Source organism: Miscanthus floridulus, chromosome 1 (genome assembly GCF_019320115.1).
Source record: "Miscanthus floridulus cultivar M001 chromosome 1, ASM1932011v1, whole genome shotgun sequence".
NCBI classification, from domain to species: Eukaryota; Viridiplantae; Streptophyta; class Magnoliopsida; order Poales; family Poaceae; genus Miscanthus; species Miscanthus floridulus.
In genome coordinates, this window is record NC_089580.1 from 9,998,739 (window position 1) to 10,018,977 (window position 20,239).

The 20,239-nt window shown below is 51.4% G+C and overlaps 1 pseudogene; it reads right to left on the reverse strand.

The window, feature by feature from the left end:
• Positions 1–19,266, reverse strand: part of LOC136541181 (inositol hexakisphosphate and diphosphoinositol-pentakisphosphate kinase VIP2-like) — a 36,607-nt pseudogene extending 17,341 nt beyond the window's left edge.
• Between the last annotated feature and the right edge of the window lie 973 nt (positions 19,267–20,239).

Genomic DNA, 20,239 nt, shown 5'->3' on the forward strand with positions numbered 1-20,239 from the left:
GTTGTGATCGGATGTGGCCTAGCACTCAATGACATAGGGTTTATACTGCCCTACATCCAGTTCCAGTCGGTCGGTGACTTTATTCCTGAGCCCAGGTGCTCGAAGTTTGCTGTGGGGTTACAAACGAGTGGGAATAAGAAGGGGGGTGTTAAAGGTCTAGTCGGGCTCTGAACCGAAGGGCCAAGAGTGACGGGAGCACCAACGTACGCTAAGTACTGGAACGTATGCTCTGTATAGCTTTAGAGTTCTAGAGATGTGGAGCTGTTCGAGTGCTCAGAATGTCTAAAGCTTAGCAGAGAGAGAGAGAGAGTCAGAATGACCGTCCTCCGCTGGGAGAGAGCGCATCCCCTTTTATAGGTGAAGGGGATGGCTTTACAAGTGAGTGAGAGAGAGAGAGAGTGTGCTCGTGTTTTACTAAGTCTTGTTGCCCACGCTGTCGGGTACAAGACGGTCGTCGGCGCCCACAATACTGTTTATGTCAGACGCGTGTGGCAGGCTTTACCGTGTTCGCCTGGTATGGCAAATGACGACGCCCACAACACTGTAAGTCTGTAAGGCAAATGCCGGCGCCCACAACACTGTTCGGGTTCTGACATACCTGGAAGGTTGCAAAGCACCCTTCTGGCATGGCCTGACGGTATTGTCCTGCAGGTGTGCAGGGTACGGTCCTTGATATTGCGATTGACTTGAGCGCCTTGCCTTATCTGCTCCGCCTGATTCTTGGATCCTCACCGAGCGGAAGTCCCCGGTCGATTGTTCCCAGTCGGCTCCGACCGCGTCGGTCGGAGAAGAGCTGTGAGCAGAGGTTCGGCGTATTCCCGGTCGAAAAAGCGGGTCGGAGTCATAATCGAGTGTTATCCCCTCCTTGGCCAGGCCTTCCGGTCGGAGACTGGATCGCTCTTCCGGCCTGTCGTTAGGTATCTGGGCCGGCCCAGGAGTCGCGCATTGTTGTAATGCCGTCTGCTGGGCCGAGCTTTTGCTGGGAAGCGGGCCCATCGGGGACCCTGGGTTTATGAACCCGACACTAATAGTCAACAAAGATCAAAGAAGGTTGGCAGAAAAACGTCCCTGAAATAATTTAGCTGATTATATAAATTAAATGCTAGAAGGGCGGGCCTGGTGCAAGCGGTAGAGTCTTACCGCCTGTGACCGGAAGGTCCCGGGTTCGAGTCGCGGTCTCTTCGCATTGCACAGGCGAGGGTAAGGCTTGCCAATAACACCCTTCCCCAGACCCTGCACAGAGCGGGAGCTCTCTGCACTGGGTACGCCCTTTTTATATAAATTAAATGCTAGCAAGGAAAATAGTGTTAATGCCTCTAGAAATAAACTCATAACAAAAAATGTAGTGTTACCATCTGTCTAAAAGCATTGCAGACATCTCTTGCCATTTGTTTCTCAGTAGGGGTCAAAAGTACAGGGTATCGTACCTTCAAGTAACAAAATTAAGAAAACAAGATAAATCAGAAACAAGAATAAATTTCAGCATGACCCAAGGAACGAAATAATCATCAATGTAAAAAAAACTAACCCCAGGAAGCATAATGCAAACATGATAGCACTACAGAATATAACGTCCAACCACAACACTATGCATGAGAACAGTAGCATCATGACCTAATAGATGGATTTTTTTTTTGCCCCGATGACCTAATAGATGTACAGCCTGGCATGTAGATCTCATGGTTTTTAAAGTGGTAAGGCGAGGCGCGGCGTGCCAACATTGCCGCCTTATACCATTCTAAGAAATAGGAAATAGCAGCAGGTAGGAGGAAAGAAAAAGGAAAAAAGAAAAACCAGAAAAGGCCAAATGAAAAGAGAAGAGGTTGGCCCAGCCCACGAGTGGCCTCCCTTACACATCCCTTCTCAGGTCACGGTCTCACGGAAACACAGCCGCATACTCCCATGTTTACGCACTCCGCCTAGGACCAGCTCTCTGCGTCTCTCTTTTTTTTTTTAGTGGAAAATACAGGAGGGGAGGCCCCCACTCTCTGCGTCTCTCTCACGCAGGTGCAGCACCGCCGCATCTCCCTCCCTCAGTCCCTCACGCTGCTCTTGCTTGCGCGCGCACAGCCTGCCTTCCACTCCTTCCCTCCCTCTTGCTGCTGCTCCCTCAGATCGATCTCTTTCATAGCCCCTTTTGGATCAGCCGCTGCTGCCACAGATGACCCAGGCGGTGCCAGATTTGGTGGGAATGAGAGAGGAGGCAGTTTGCATGGACTTTCTGGTTGGTTCCCTATCTTTTTTCTCTGGTTCGCCTCCAGTCTCCTTGGATATCTCACTATTTTGGCTAGGCGTCGGGGACGCCTTGATCCCTGCGAGCGCCTCATCGCCTACGTGACGACTAGGCGACGCCTTAAAAACACTACTAGATCTCAAATTCAAACTATGACAAATACATAAACATATATGTGAGGGTGCAACAAATAATTATGATATTAAACTTTTATGACCTAACGCTTGTATATAACTGAAAGTAAACCAATGCATATTGAATTTAAATAAAGAAAGATGGTACAGCACGGGTTATTACTTCTTTGCCATCAGGGTTCCTCATAACAACACCATCAACAACAGGCGATTTACGTGCCTCAGCATGTGCATATCCTGGGCCAACAGTGTAAACCTGAAAGGTTTATTATAGCTAGACAATCAGCAATATGTAGAATGGATAATGGTTTATTTATTTAGATTTACAAGGAAGAAGTCAAAGCCTGCTTTTTATGAACAATAGATGATCTCCATATTAAGTGAGATTCTATTCCACAAATTTACATCCATATAAAAGAAAGGGGAAATATGCTGCTTTCACTTCACATTCTCAAAGGAAAGATATCGGTAGAAAGAAACTAGTGAAAGATTACTTGCTGCTTTTGAGAATGACCAAAATCACAAATGTAGAATTAAGCTGGTTTACAACATTTAGACCACATATCAGTAGACAATAAACTTGTGAAAGATATCTTACTTTAACATCAGTGCCACCAGTAGGCATGAATTCTTCATATATGTAGGAACCTTCACGCCTCACTCTCCTAACATCAGGATGAAATTCACTAGATCGGTTACCCACCTACATTTATTCAGCAATGCATAAATGTTTATACACTCTTCCAATTACAGGAAAATGTTACAGAAAGACACCTAACAGTTTGACATAAAAAGGAATGAAAAAGAAGAGCTGACACTTCAATTATGCACAGGGCAATTGCATGGAACCTAACCTCCTAAAACTATGATCACTTAAGTGTTGTTGAGCCAGAGTGTCATGAGTGATTTCTAACAAGCAGTCTTCAAGTTCTTAACTTACCAACCACTTAAGTTTCTATGCATATGCCAGAAATTGCACAGATAGTGGGTGTTAGTCTGGCAGACTAAGGCAAACCATTCCACGATGTTCAAATAGGTCATTTCTAAAATCCCTGAAGGATGCAGGATGTCTAAATTTTGACAAGTTCCTATATAGTAATAATAAAGGAAATTTAGAGACAGTTGTTCAAATGACAAAAATAAAACTCCAAGGGAGTATCGTTATTATGAAGAACCTTTAGACTTTTGTGTGTAGGCTAAAGTAGCAAAGCAACTGGTACATTAGAAATAAAAATGGCAAATAGGACATTAAAGTAAGCCAAATGCAGAACTACAGCTGGTTCTCAGCAAATTACTCCTAAATGACTACAATTTTGAGTCAGAGGTTCACCTTTCTGAATAATTCCTTCATTCCACCGCCAGCAGAACTAGGATAATATATCATTATTCGGTGGTCATCCCCTGTTAAAAACACAAAAAAAAGGAATCAGAATACATTTATTTGATCATCATAGGTGATCAGAAATTAATTATCTGTAGTGCAATAACAGATATCCCTTTCGCCACTCTCATACCTCGGCCACACAAAAACCATTACGGTACCAAGGGAAACAACATTCAGATCCAATAAGGCAAATAGCAGATATTACAATGACATTATGTATATATAGATGAATTACCATTGACAGGTTTCTCCACAAAAGGCTTCAAAAACCGCTTCCCATGGACCTCAACAAAATCTTCTTGCTCAATGAAGTAGTCCAAGCTCTTGGTACGGATATTCTCTATTGACAACAGCATAACTGGGCACAGGAATTCCATACTTCTCCAGATACTTAAGCATGCTAAATTGTTCAAAGGAAAAAAAAATGAGAATAAATAAGAAGCCATCTTAATACATTGGGTCAATTCTTTTTTAGACCAACACATTGGATTAGTTGTGACCAACATACTGGACGTGAACCTGTGACAAGAGGTTTAGCTACCTCTAGTCTATTGAGGTTCCTGTATTGAAACCAGTTGTGTCCTGTGCATTGCTCAACTCAACAAGCCATGTCATTGGTTATACATGACTTAGCACGCTAATGATCTAGAGTGACACACTTAAACAAGTAGCCTAAAGATGCAGTTTCGGAGTTCCATGACCTACTTGAATCAGCTAAGCAATCCAGTGATTCACTGTGCAATTCACTCTCAATGATGTCTATCAAAAGAGTCAATGGTCATCAAAACTGCAAAGCTATAATCAGTTATGCGGAGATAATTTAGCGTAAACATTTAATCAAAAAAATGTTCACAGTTTGTCGTCATGCTACACATCCATTTACTGACTATTGTTGGGAGAAACAATGGTAATCTAAAATGCACATTGCCTGCATTACTGAATTACTTCTAAAAAAGGTTAGTCTATACAAAAACACCACCTATCCATTTTGATAACATGCAGAAGATTACTGCTTTGAGCACAATTATAGTGTACAAATAGAAAGTTAAACATGAGTGCATATGAACAGAGGATAAGGATGAGTTTAGCTACGTGCAATAGAAGACACAAGAATTCCACAGCAATACCTCGTAGACTTTTCTGCGGTCATGGAGGAGGTATTGTGGCTCCAATTCATTCACCAAAAAAGGCCTACCGTTCATGCAGAACAAGGTCAGGGAAACTAACTGGAATATCAAGAATTACAGAAAAGAACTCATCTATTCACTTAAGAAATAAAGTTTCCGCATCTGAGAATGTAAGGTAGTACTTAATTTCAAGTGCTAGTTTATTAAATTAGGGCAGAAAAGCCCAGTGGTATTGCTAATACGTGGATGGCCTACTCCCTCACTTTTTTTTTATTTGAATCATATTCCCCAAGAGTCATCATGAATGATAATTTGGATTACCCAGTACATAGAAAGGGTCAACTATGCAATGATCATGTAGATTTGACTAATTGGGTATGCATGTTTACAGATAAAAAGACTAAAGAAGACAAAAGATCATTGAATAGGAAGAATTAGTAAAGTTTTAGTTTTATGCTACTGCAAACATGTCTAGGACAAGGAGCTTCGAATAATGACTTTTAAGTGATCATATCTCCTTCAAGCAGTGTGCAATACACATCCACTACTTGACCAACTTAAATGTTAGTCCTTAGTTGTTATCTCTGCAACTAGAGAATCGGACAATAGTTGCCTTGCTGGTTAAGTGGAACAATGTGGCGTTGAAAAGAAATTATCACTTGGTGGGGGACGCAGCCAATTGGCAAAAGTGGCAGGGTTATTAACCCAAACACAAAGTAGCCACTCAACTAGCAGTTGCATTTCTGAACTGGTAACTGTTGTGCCCATAAAAGCACATAGTTTGCCTCCCAAAGTATTAATAGTTGCCCTCCTCAACAGTACTGCTTTCCCAGAAGTAGTTGCATTCCTAAGGAAAAAGCTACTGCAAATTGTGCCCCAAAACTAAGCAACAGGAGTCTCATTCTTTTATTCCTTTATTAAGCTTGTTATATGGAAACAGATATGCAGAATGAATACAAATAGGTCACTCAAAGGATGAGGTTGTTAGAAGCTTGCAAAGCAAACAAATAAATGCTGATGCCCCTACGTCCCTCTCTCCCTCAGCATTAATACATTATTAAAAAAATTGAGATGTAAGTTACAAGAACAGTTACCATTTGAAAGAGTTTTATAAAGCAATAGAAAATAAAAATCATACCTTCTCAAAGCAGCATATGCTTGAACCTTTTGCAGAGGAAAACCGGAGGAATAGAAGGCAATCAAACAATCACAGTTTGGCCAACTGAAAACAAAATGGTGGATAGGTAAGATACTACTCCCATTTCCTAAACTCAGTAAGACAACAGTACGTATATGTTGGTCCCTCGCTGCCCTGCATGGGTAAGCAGTAAGCTTACCAGCACACACACTCACTCACTATGGCTAGAGGTAGAAGAAGGGGTGAGCACAGGCACACACAGCACAAGCACCAGCGTTGGCCAAAGCTCTGCTCTTTTGGTTTGTGGCAACTGAACTGCCTGTTTTCATTGCATAGAGGTAGAGTATATACAACTCATGTACCAACTATAAGATACACATGAGCATGGCTGAGTACAGCCCCAACTACTCCTAGTATTAGCAGTACAATTCCTACATCAGCCCACTACCAAGACATGGCTGATGTATTAGCTACCAACTAATGTACCAATGGTGGCCTATTGCCCTACTGCTACAGCAACTAGGACAGTAGAGAATGACCTATTGCCAAATCTGTTGTGCAGCAAACAAAGAGTGAGAGGTCAGCAACAGATTATGTCTTACAATTCTTCCCCTAATCCTGCTGCTAACCCAAAGCCTTGACCTCATCCATGCCAATCATCTTCCTCAGCTCCATGAACCGCAGACGCCCGAGTGACTTGGTGAGGATGTCAGCGAGCTATCTGCCGGTCTCAACAAACACGATGACGATCTGCCCTCCATCGACGCGGTCCCGGAGGAAGTGGAACTTGATGTCGATGTCCTTGCTTCGGTCGTGGAGGACAAGATTCTTGGCGAGGGCGAGGGCGGGCTAATTGTCCACCATCAGAGCTAGCGGGTGAGCTTCCTCGCCGGTCAGCTCGCCCAGCAGCCAGCGCAACCAGACAGCCTGACACGCCGTCGTGGCCACTGCGACGTACTCCGACTCACACGTTGACAGCGCCACAATCTTCTGCTTCAGCGATTGCCAGGCGATGGGGGCTGCTCCAAGGAAGACAAGCACACCAGAGGTGCTCCGTCGCCCGTCGATGTCGCCCGCCATGTCTGCGTCGCTGAAAACAGTGAGCTCTGGCTCACCTTCCTTTGCCTTGGGGGTGCCTCACTGAAGACCGTGAGCCGCAGCCCACCCTTGCCGCCATTCTTGGGGAAGATGATCGCTTGATCGAGCGTCCCCTTGACGTAGCTCAGCAACCTTTTCACCGCCGTCCAGTGATCCTCACGCGGTTCATCCATGAACCGACTAACATACCCGACCGAGTATGCGTGAGGTAGCGCAGCCCGCCGACGATGCTCCGGTAGCGCGTCGCGTCCACCTTCGCCGCCATGCTGTGCTTAGACAGCTTCAGCCGCTCCTCCATTGGAGTTGCGCACGTCTTGCACTCCGCCATGCCTCTGCGCTCCAGCAGCTTCTCCACATAGGCGCGCTGGCCCAGGGAGATGTGCTCCTTCCCCTACCTTACCTCAATGCCGAGGTAGTAGGAGAGCGCGCCGAGATCGCTCATTTTGAAACGAGCAGCCATCTCGCGCTTGAAGCCGTCAATGTCCTCCGCCCGCGCTCCAGTAACGATCAAGTCGTCCACATACACGCCGACAACGAGCTCCTCCTTCCCCCGTCGCCGCATGTACAGCGCGTGCTCTGTGGCGCAGCGAGTGAACCCAAGCTCTCCCAAGGTGGCAGCGAGCTTGGCATTCCACGCCCGAGGGGCCTGTCGCAGCCCGTAGAGCGATTTGCGCAGCTTGAGCACCTTGTGCTCAGCGCCCTTGATGACGAAGCCCGGATCTTGCTTGACAAATACCGTCTCCGCGAGCTCGCCGTTGAGGAACGCAGACTTGACATCGAGGTGGTGGATGCGCCAATCCTTCGCTGCTGCCATGGCCAACAGCAAGCGAACGAACTCCATTCGCGCCACCGGAACAAAGATTTCCTCGAAGTCGATGCCCTCACGCTGCACGAAGCCGCGGGCGGCGAGCCGAGCCTTACTTCAACCCGATCGGCCTACAGCCCACCGGCGGATCCACCGGCTCCCATGTCCCATCGTCCTAGATCGTCCTCATCTCCTCCAACATCGCCCGACGCCAATTGGCGTCGCGTTCAGCCATTGTGAACGTCGGCGGCTCCTCTGCGCTGACAAGTAGTAGTTCTGGGTCATCCAGAAGTTGGCTAGCCAGCCCAGTGTTAGTCGCTAAATTCTTACTCTTAATAGTAGCAGAATTCTTACTCTCATCGAGAGAGGATGACACTAGGAGTTGGGGCAATTTTCTGGTTTATTTCTCAATGCCATGCCAATCTGAGGGGTTGGGGGTACATATTTATAGGCTGCTAGCCAGCCAAGCATATGCCAAGATGCTAGTCTAAGATGTCCTAGATGCTAAGATGTTGTCCTCTAAGATGCTGTCCTCTAGTCAAAGATGCTGTCCAAAAAAACAGACCATGCAGCCACAAGGACCATGTGACCAGCACAGCCCCACAAAGACCAGCCCACACATGAGACTTATTCCATCATTCTCCCCCTAAGTCTTGTGCGTCATCCTGTGGGAAAGTTGAACCATCCCGGTCCTGGAGCAGAGCTCAAGGAACTTAATCCTCCCAAGGGGTTTGGTGAGCAGGTCCGCAAGCTGGCCCTTGGTGTTGATGTAGCTCGCCTTGATGCTTCCTTCCTCCAAACAGCCTCGGATGAAGTGGTACCTCACCCGGATATGCTTGCTGCGTTCATGGAACACGGGGTTCTTTGCCAGGGCCAGAGCGGACTTGTTGTCCACCCTGAGCTCCACCGCTCTAGTGTCTCTGCCGAGGAGATCACCGAGCAGTCGAGCGAGCCAGAGCGCCCGAGTCGAAGCGGTGGAGGCCGCTATGTACTCGGCCTCGCAGTTGGACAGGGCCACCACCTGTTGCTTGACCGACTGCCAGCTAACGAGGCACTTGCCGAGGAAGAAGAGGATCCCGCTCGTGCTCTTGCTGGTGTCGATGTCGCCGGCGTGGTCGCTGTCGCTGTACCCAACGAAGTGTGCCGCCCCAGGGCACCTAGGGTAGTAGGGGCCGTGATCGAGAGTCCCCGCAACGTAGCGGATGATCCTCTTCACAGCCTGCTGGTGCTCCGTCGTCAGTCGCTGCATGAACCGACTAACGTAGCCGACGGAGAATGCCAAGTCCGGCCGTGTGTGGGCGAGGTAGTGAAGGCTCCCCACAAGACGCCGGTACTGCGTAGCATCCATCTCCTCCGTCGTGCTGTCGCGGCTCAGCTTCAGCCTCTTCTCCATCGGAGTGAGAGCTGGGTTGCAGTCGGTGAGCCCAGCTAGCTCAACGACGCGCTTGGCGTAGGCGGTCTGGTGCACTTCGATTCTCAGGTGGAAGGAGAGAGACCCCAGGTCACTCATCTGGAAGATGGCCTTCATCTCTTCCTTGAATGCCGCCACCTCCGCATCCTTGGTGCCGGTGATCACCAAGTCGTCGACGTAGACACCCACCAGCAGAGCATTTCCACCACTGCCCCATCGGTAGATGGCCGCCTCGTGCGGGCTTTGCTCAAAGCCCATCCCCTTTAGCGTGGAATCCAACTTGGCATTCCACGCCCTCGGTGCCTGCCGCAAGCCATAGAGGGCCTTGCGCAGGCGGAGCACCTTGCCCTCCTTGCCGGGGATCGCAAATCCCGGCGGCTGGTGCACGTAGACCTCCTCCTTCAAGTCGCCGTTAAGGAACGCCGGCTTGACGTCCATGTGATGAACACGCCAGCCCTCCCGGGCAGCTAGCGCAAAGAGGAGTCGCACGGACTCCATCCGTGCCACGGGAGCAAAGGCGTCGTCGAAGTCGACCCCCTCTTGCTGCACGAAACCTCGTGCCACCAAGCGAGCCTTGTGCTTGACGATGGTGCCGGCTTCATCCCTCTTCAGCTTGTACACCCACTTAAGGGTGATCGCGCGGTGACCACGAGGAAGGTCAGCAAGCTCCTAGATGTGGTTCTTCTCGACCGCATCCATCTCCAACTGCATCGCGGCGCGCCATGCCGCGTGTCTCTCGGCCTCTGCAAACGACCGAGGCTCGCCGTCGTCACACGCAAGGTGCAACTGCGCCTCCAGGTCGTGAGGCACCGGTCCCGGCACCGGCTGGTCGCCGAGAAGGTTCTCCATCGTACGGTACCGCAACGGCTCGCCGTCATGGTACGCGTCGATACGCTCCTCGTCGTGAGAGAGCGGAGTAGCGAGCTCAACCAGGCTGTGCTCGACACGAGCTGGTGTTGGAGTAGACGTGCCTGTCGGTGCTGGAGTGCGTGGCGGTGCCGGCTGTGGTGGAGCCGGCGAAGGACTCATCGCAGCCGAGGTCCTGGCTAGAGAGCGTGGTGCTGTCGGAGTAACAGGCGCCGGGGTCGGTGGAGGCTCAGGGACTGGGGTAGACGTGCTTGCCGAAGAAGAGCTGCCTACTCCCCCAGCTCCCTCGAAGTGGACGTACTCGACAGTGAAGTCGTCGTACGTCGGAGCCGAGCCGTCGTCCCACGCCCATCCTCGCCCTTCGTCGAACACAATGTCGCGCGCCGTGCGCACACGCTGTGTCTTCGGGTCGAGGATGCGGTAGGCCTTCGAGCCCTCCGCGTAGCCGATGAACACTCCCGGAGTGCTCCTGTCGTCGAGCTTGCTGATGTGGCCAAGCTCCTTGGCGAACGCGAGGCAGCCGAAGACCCGCAAGTGGGAGACTGCCGGCTTGCGCCCATGCCAAGCCTTGTACGACGTCCTACCGTCGAGCGCCTTGGTAGGCGAGCGGTTGAGGATGTAGACGGCCGACACCACCGCCTCTCCCCAGAAGACAGCCGGCATCCCCCTCTGCTTGAGAAGGGCCCGAGTCATCCCCACAACCGTCTGGTTGCGCCGCTCGACGACGCCGTTCTGCTGTGGGCTGTACGACGCGGAGTAGTGGCGCTGAATGCCCTCATCAGCGCAGTGCGACGCGAATTCAGCCGCCGTGAATTCGCCGCCATTGTCAGTGCGCAGCACGCGTAGCTTGCGGCCGCACTCCGCCTCCGCAGCAGCCTGCGAGCGCCTGATGGCGTCCGCAGCCTCTCCCTTGCTGCCGAGGACCATCACCCACATGTAGCGGGAGAGGTCGTCGACGAGCAGCAGGAAGTAGCGTCGTCCTCCCGGTGTGGCCGGTGTCACCGGGCCACACAAGTCCCCGTGCACAAGCTCGAGCCTCTCCTTGGCTCGAAAGCTCGCCCGCTAGGGAAAGGGGAGTTGTCTCTGCTTCGTCAACACGCAGACGTCGCAGAGCTACTCCACATGGTCGAGGCACGGCAGGCTTCGCACCATCTCCGTGGCACTGAGCCACTTCAGGGCCTCGAAGTGAAGGTGCCTGAAACGCTCGTGCCACTGCCACGCCTCGTCGTCCCGACGAGCAGCGAGACAGAGGGGTTGTGCCACCTGCATGTTAAGGACGTAGAGTCGATTTGCGCTTCTGGATACCTTGGCGAGAAGGCGGCGACGGCGATCCCAAATCCTCATGACTCCATCCTCAACCACCACGCGCGAACCGTTCTCATCCAGCTGTCCCAAGCTGATGATGGAGTTCCTCAACGCGGGGATGTAGTAGACTCCGGTGAGCAGCCTGTGCTCACCAGACACGGTGGTGAAGATGACGGAGCCGACGCCCTTGATCTCCACGCCGGAGGCATCTCCAAACTTGACGGAGCCTCGGACGCCAGAGTCAAGCTCGGTGAAGAACTCCCGTCGACCGGTCATGTGATGGGTGGCGCCGGTGTCGAGGCACCACCCGTCAGTCTTGCCGTTGCCGGAGCCGTCGCCGAGGAGGGCGTGTGCTTTTGGCTCGTCAAGGTGGAGGAGAGCCGCTGCGGCCGGTGCCGCTGGAGGTAGCTCGATGCTTGCATGTGCCATGAACAAAGTCGGCTCCTCCTCCGCCTGTGCGACATGGGCCTGGCCGCGTCGTGGCTGTCGACAGTCCTTGGCCCAATGGCCAAGCTGGCCGCAGTTGTGGCAGGCGTCGTCTCGTGCCGGCTTGTGCTTGCCGGCGGCGCCGCCCTGGGCGCCTCTGCGGGCATCACCCTCGGCCTCAGCCTGGGCGTCTCTGCGCGCCTTGCCACGCTTGCGGCTGTCAGTCGTGGAAGAAGGCTCCCCCTTCTTCCGGTCACCTTGGCAGGCATCCCACTGTTCCCGAGTGACAAGGAGCTTCCCGCCAGTGGTGATGGGCCCCGAGAGAGACGGTGGCTCATCGCTGTCGACGACCTTGAGACGGCCTATCGCCTCCTGGATCGACATCGTGGAGAGATCCAGCAAGGACTCGATCGAGCGAGCCATCTGCTTGTACTTCTCGGGGACGCAGCGGAAGAGCTTTTCGATAGCTCTCTCCTCGCCGTAGGTGTCATCGCCGAACTGCACCATCTTTTGCAACAGAGTGTTGAGACGGAGAGCAAAGTCATCAACATCCTCACCTGGCTTGAAGGCCAGGTTCTCCCACTCCTTGCGAAGTGCCTGCAGTGTGGACTTGCGGGCGCGGTCGCTGCCGATGCGTGCCGCAGCGATGGCGTCCCAAGCCTCCTTGGCAGTCCGCTTGTTGGTAAGCGAGAACTGCATCTCAGGCGGGACTGCAGCGATGAGGGCATCCAGCGCCCGTCGATCTAGGTCGTAGTCGACATCGCCGTACCGGACTGCCTCCCACATGTGCCGCACCTAGAGCTTTACCCTCATCACCGCAGCCCACTCGACGTAGTTGGTCTTGGTGAGGGTAGGCCACCCACCGTCGAGGCCGACGTCCCTGACGACAGCCTGGAGCCCGTGGTAACCACGGTACCGATCCGAGGAGAGAGCCACGCTGCCTGTGAAGGCCGCGCTCTCCATCGACCCGTCCGCCACCGTCGCCGTGCGCCTCCTCCAGGAGCGCCACCGCCGTGCGCGCCTCCTCCAGGAGCGCCGCCGCCGTGCGCGCCTCCTCCAGGAGCGCCGCCGCCGTGCGCGCCTCTTCCAGGAGCGCCGCCGCCGTGCGCACCTCCTCCAGGAGCGCCACCGGCGCGTCCGCGCCTGTCGAGGTTACCGCCGCGCTCGTGGGCATGCGCGGCTGCCCACTGCGCCGCCCCCGCTCGTCCTGCCTCCCTCCCCAGCAACTCGAGGTCCGCGTCGGCGCTGTCGTCAGCAGAAACGGAGCTGCTGATGCTGCCGCGCAGGGCCTCGACCTCTGCTGCCGCCGCCGCTGCTTCCGCCTCCGCTCTGGCTGCTGCCAGCTCCGCCGCTGCCAGCCTCGACGCCCTTGCCGCCGCCGCAGCGGTCTCTGCCGCCGCTCGCTCGCGTTCCTCTGCCGCGGCAAGTTTGGCCTCCTGCCGACGCCGCGTGCTCGAGGCGACCGAGCGCTGAGACTGTCCTGCGGATATGACGCGCTACCGGGGGGGCTGCTGCGTGGGGAGAGGGCTGCTTTAGATGAACTGCTGCTCGTCTGCGCAGAGGGAGAGGAGTGAGCAGGAGCGGCCGGAGCTGCTGCTGCTCCTAGCTAGGGCTGTTGTGCGGCTGAGAAAGGAGATGAGCAGGAGATGCTCAGGCTACAGGATAGTACGGCTCTGATACCAGTTGTTAGTCGTTGAATTCTTACTCTTGGTGGTAGCAGAATTCTTACTCTCATCGAGAGAGGATGACACTAGAAGTTAGGGCAATTTTCTGGTTTATTTCTCAATGCCATGCCAACCTGAGGGGTTGGGGGTACATATTTATAGGCTACTAGCCAGCCAAACATATGCCAAGATGCTAGTCTAAGATGCTAGTCTAAGATGTTGTCCTCTAGTTTAAGATGCTGTCCAAAAAACAGACCATGCAGCCACAAGGACCATGTGACCAGCACAGCCCCATAAAGACCAGCCCACACATGAGACTTATCCCATCACCCAGGAGCTCCCCCTTTGCCGACAAGGTTGTCCACCCGCCTGAACCGAACCTCCTCGCCGTCATGGAAAGCATCCACGAACTCGTCGATGTCGGTGGGTGGTGATGCGAACTCCAGTGGGGGTGTCCCCTGTGCTGCCGCCACAGGGGACTGTGGTGGAGGTGAATGCGCCGCTGCTGGTAGAGGCTGCTAGTAGAGACTGCTCTCCAGCAGCAGCCTGCTCTCCAGCGCCATCATCTCCTCCTTGATCACCAAGTGCTCGACAACAAATGTGTTGCTGACACCAACAGCTTCCCCGGTGCCTTGATCCTCCTAATCCTAAGCAGTCGTCTCGTCGAACACTACATCCCTAGAGACCACCACCCTGCCTCCCTTGGGATCATAGAGCCGATAGGCCTTGTTGCCCTCCTCATAGCCCAATAGCACCATGGGCGTGCTAATGTCCTCCAGCTTGTCGAGGTGGGGCTTTGTGTTCTTGACATAGCCAACACAGCCAAATGTCCTGAGGAAGGACACATTCGGCTTGCGTCCATGCCAAGCCTCGAACAGCGTCTTGCCCTTCAGGGCCTTGGTGGAAGCGCAGTTGAGGATGAACACCGCCGTGGTCACCGCCTCTCCCTAGAACTCCGCCGGCATCTTCTTAGCCTTCATCATCGACCTCGCCATGCCGACCACTGTCTGGTTGCGCCTCTCCACCACGCTATTCTGCTGCGGCGTGTACGACGCGGTGTGGTGGCACACCACACCTTGATCCGCGCAGTACGCTGCAAACTCTACACAGGTGAATTCGCCGCCGCGATCAGTCCGCAGCACGCGCAGCTTCTTGCCGCTCTCCGCCTCCGCACGCGTCTTGAACTTCTTGACCGCTTTTGCTGCCTCGGTCTTGCTGGTCAGAAGCAGCAGCCACATGAACCGGCTACAGTCATCCACCAGCAAGATGAAGTCCTTGCACCCGCCGTGCGTCGCCGGCGTGATCGGCCCGCAGATGTCACCATGGACCAGCTCGAGGGCCTCTGCCACGCGGTACTTCGCCATCTTTGGGAACGACAGCCTTCTTTGCTTCCCGGCCAGGCAGCTGTCACACAGCTCGCCTGCGTGCTCGATGTGAGGCAGCCCCCATACCATCTTTTCCAGCTTGCCGAGGGCATCGAAGCTGAGATGGCCATAGCGGGCATGCCACAGCCACGGCTCCTCCGTGCGCTGTGCAGCCAAGCAGATGGGCTTCTCCACATTCCAAGTCGAGCAGGTACAGCCGGTTCCGGAACCTCTTCACCTTGGCAAGAAGCCGCTGCTCCCGGTCCCTGATCCTGAGGACGCCGTCCTTGATCAGCACCTCGCTGCCGCGCTCATCCAGCTGGCCAATGCTAATGATGCTTGAACACATCTGCGGGATGTAATATACATCCGTCAGCGCGCAGTACTCGCCGTTCTGCCTGAAGATGATGGTGCCGCGCCCTCGGATCGCCACCCTTAAGCCGTCACCAAACTTCACCGTGCCAGTCATGTTGCCGTCGAGCTCGGAGAAGGCTGCCTTGGAGCCTGTCATGTGGTTGCTGGCGCCGGAGTCCAGGTACCACCGCTGCTCCTACTCGCCGCCCACACGTCCGAGGTGGACTTGGACGCGTGGATCGTCGAGGTTGACAGCCTTCAGAGCCTTCCCGTGCTCCTCCACCGCCATCACCTCTCCCTTCTCCTTGGCCTCAACGTCATGCAGTGCACAGAACGTCACCATCAAGAGAGTGGCCTCATCATCATCATCAGCCTGCGCCAAATGAGGCTCAGCCTTCTTCTCCTGATTTGGGCACTCCTTTGCCCAATGGCCTGTCTTCCCGCAGCGCCAGCAGGCATTGGGGTCGACCTTCTTCTTCTCCGAAGAAACCTTGTTGCGGCGCTTGCCATCGCCACCACTGCTGCAGGAGGCTTCCCCAGATTTCTTCTCCTTCATCTGGGCAGCCCACTCCTCTGTCAGCAGCAGCTTGCCGCTGTCCGTCGTTGTTGTGGCCTGCTCGCTCGTCCACCGCCCGCAGACGGCCTGTCACATCCTCAATGGTGAGGGTGGACAGGTTCAGCATCATCTCTATGGAGAGAGCGATCTGGATTTACTTCACCGGCACAGAGTGGAGGTACTTGGAGACCGCATCTTCTTCGTTGATGGTGACACCGTGGCTCCCTAGCTTGCTGATAAGCAACTGCAGGGGGAGGGAGAAGTCCTTCACTGACTCACCATCCTTGAACTTGAGGTTGACGTACTCCTGCTTCAGCAGCTGGGCCGTCGCCTTCTTTGCGCGATCAGAGCCGACGCGCATCGCTGCAATGGCCTCCCACGCCTCCTTAGCAGACTTCTTCGCCCCCAACGGCTCCCGGTACTCCGCAGGCGCAGCAGCGAGGATGGTCTCCAGCGCTGACATGCCATCTTCTTCTACGTCGGTGCCCTTGTCGATGGTGTTCTAGAGCCGTCGAGCTCTGAGCTTGACCTTCATGGTCACCGCCCACTCACCATAGTTGGTGCGAGTCAGATATGGCCAAGTAGTGCCGCTGACCTCCCGCACCGTGCGCACGACGACCTCCTGTCGTGGCTGGGCAGCCCCAGCAGCACTGTCGCCTCCTGCAGCTCCACTGCTGTCGTCCGTCTTCGAGCTAGGTGCGGCGATGCAGGCAAACTTGTACGGCTCCGATGCCACTTGTTGGTCCCTCGCTGCCCTACACAGGTAAGCAGTAAGCTTACCAGCACACACACTCACTCACTATGGCTAGAGGTAGGAGTGAGCACAGGCGCACGCACACACAGCACAAGCACCAGCGTTGGCCAGAGCTCTGCTCTTTTGGTTTTTGACAACTGAACTATCTGTTTTCATTGCATATAGGTAGAGTATATACAACTCATGTACCAACTATAAGGTACACATGAGCATGGCTGAGTACAGCCCCAACTACTCCTAGTACTAGCAGTACAATTCCTGCCTCAGCCCACTACCAAGACATGGCTGATGTATTAGCTACCAACTAATGTACCAGTGGTGGCCTATTGCCCTACTGCTACAGCAACTAGGACAGCAGAGAATGACCTATTGCCAAATCTGCTGTGCAGCAAACAAAGAGTGAGAGGTCAGCAGCAGATTATGTCTTACAGTATAGCCTTAGGTCAAGACTGTTGCACAAAGAATGTAGATAAACCTATGCACAAAAGAATTATGATTGTTATCAATAACCTGAGTTCTCATTACATACATCTCAATAGGATCGTCCAGAATAACCTTATCTCCAAATATTATAATCTGCAAAATAAGTTAAACAATGAAGAATGACAGCTGGTCTGAAATGTTTCTGTAACAAGCGTTCTTACCCCTCAACTATACCCCAACAGGAAATTCAACATCATTCAATTAATAAAATGAAGTTCACTGAACATAATTGGAATTATTAGAAACAAAATATATAGTAGCCCAAGTTAGTTAAGCTTATATTATAAATCATAGGGTACAGGTTTGATTTATGATGATCTGGAACAAAGCAAGAGAAGCAAAAGAGGTAAGAGAATTTTGAATCATTAGAATTAGATATAAAATATATAGTGACCAGAGTCAATTAACATTAAATTATAATATTATATACAGAAAAAAAATATATGGTGTGAAGACCTGGAGCACCTAAGCAAAAGAAGAGTCAACAATAGCACTAACGATGTACAAAAAGTTAGCACCTTCCCAAGCACCAAGATAGACATAGATAATATAACAATAACAATCCATGAATGGAAACATGGATGAAGAAATGAAACATGTGCTGAAGATTGGATACTAATCAAACAAAGTTGGCATATTTTTTCTACAAGGCAGTCGTTGATGAATGATTGAATGGGGAAAACCAGGTGACCAGTGGTCCCCTAGAAGTCAGAGGAATTAGCAGTATGTCTAACAGATTTAATAGTATACGCATATGCAGTAGACCAAATCTAATGGGTAATCGTTTTCGAGAGGTTGGAAATCTTATCGCGTTCTACACAGTATAAAGAATACTGGTCCACATGCACAGCTTATGGTACAACGAGTCAACGTTGGGCATATAATATCATGAGAATATCAACCACTCAAGTGCAAAACTTCTAATTTAATTGATGCGGTGCTCAAACTATCAGTAAAGCAAGTGAACAGATTATAGTCCTCCAAAATAAAATATACCAAGAATCATTCAGCGACCATATCATTCAGCGACCATTTAGTCCTCCAAAAAAGTACATATTCAGGGACATATATGCCATATCCTAGAAATTCTGGGTGCAACCCACAAAAGCGGCCACTTTGATAGGGACCACACGTACTATTCGAAAAGATTCAGAATAAATTGGTATCCACGAAGATTCACGGATGTCTCGCAATGGAAATTTTCAGAAGAAAAGTAAGATCAAGTTCAGTTAGACGCCATCCACCCATTTACTCATCCCACGGGCAAACTTCAATCTCACACGGATTTCTACCTTTTTGCAAACTGATGTAATATGAAAGGGAAATGCAGCGTGGACGGGACAAAAGGAAGGATCTTGCACACCTCGAATTCTCCAAACGCGCGGAGCCGCTCGAGAATCTGCTCCATTGGAGAAGAGAACACCTGAAGAAAAGAAGAATTAATAATTTGATCAGACGAGGACATGTTCCAGAGGCAACAACGAAGCTCCCGCATCCCGCATTCTTTGAGAAATCCAGGAGCAAGAGCCGGCCAATCGAGACGTACGCGCTGGAAATCGAGACGCACGCGCTGGAAGAGCAAGAACACGAATCCATCAATAACCAGGAAGACAAGACAGCATCTAGCATCCATGTGTTCGCGAGAATCCGTGAACCACCAAGGAGAAGAAAAAGAAAAACCTCAACAGACCAGAGAGTCAAGATCCCGACCTTCTTCTCCATGACACAGACGCCAATGGTGATCTTGCCGGCGCCGCCATTACCCTCCATCACCACCATTGCGGCCCGCCCAGGCCCTGGCCTCCTCCGCCCCCGATCTGTCCACAGCCCGCGCACGCGAATCCGGAGAGATTTCGGGCGATTTTGATGCCGGGAGGATAAGAGGCGTTTGGTCGGGGGCGTTCGGGAGGGTAGGCGGCGGCGAGAGGCGTGCGTATCGCACACAACTCTCCCTCTCTTCTCCGCTGCGGCGGCGTTCGGGTCAGGGGTCAGGATTGGCGGTCTCGTCTCGCGCGAGTGCGATGCGATGGGCGGGCGGCTTCGAGCGGCGCGGCGGCAGAGGTGGAGCGGCTCTTATCGGCTCCACAGTGTGGGCTGGCCTCTGGCCTATAGTTGCCATTGCCAAGTTTGTTTGCGATACTGTGTGCTGCTCACGCCGTTTGCACACGAAAAGCGAAACGCAAGAAAGACTAAGGGCATGTTTAGATGCCGAAATTTTTGGCAAAATGACGCTGTAGCAGTTTTTGTTGTTATTTGGTAATTAGTGTCCAATCATAGTCTAATTAGGCTTAAAAGATTCGTCTCGTGGATTTTGTCTAAACTGTGTAATTAATTTTATTTTTTATTTATATTTAATACTTCATGCATGCGTCAAAGATTCGACGTGACGGAGAATCTTGAAAAATTTGGCATTTTGGGAGAGAACTAAACGGTACCTAAAAGGATACTGCTGTTCGTTTCCGTGAAATTTGGCTTATACTGATTTGGTCGCTAAAAAGTACTATTAAAACAGTGCAACAGAACATATTTCTCTTTTTTATTTTTTATGAAAAAATTTCCTTTTTTATTTTCTTTTTGATGAAAGATTTCTCTTTTTATAGAAAAAGGTGGCAAGGGTTAAATGTACCTTTAGTGCTAAAACTTGTAGTGGCCACTACTTTTTTCCGGAGAGAAAAAGGGACTTTTTATTACTCATCAGTAGAGTTGATATAATCCTGCAATACCTTGCTCGGTACATGGCCACTACCTCATGTATCGAGCAAGGTATTTCATAAGTTTGATTTCATTGTGAGTTTCTAACTCCTCCAAGACTAAATTGCATCAAGTGAGGAATACAAGATCCCATTTATAAGGAATTGTTTTCAATAAAAATGATAAATGTCTGCTTTTAATTGCCATCATATTAAAATTTTAATGTTTTAAATTTTTTCAGTATTATTCTATATTATATTTGAATACTTAAATTACAATTACGATGAGCTTCCGACTGATCGGAAAGCGTTTTCAACCGTTTTTAGCTTTGGTGTTGCCATCTTATCCTTAGGGCATTTTATTGGCAAAAAGTCCTACCAAGAGCTCAAGCCAATGCGTCGATTATTTTGTGGTGTGCATAGGTTATCCACTTATATTTTGCATC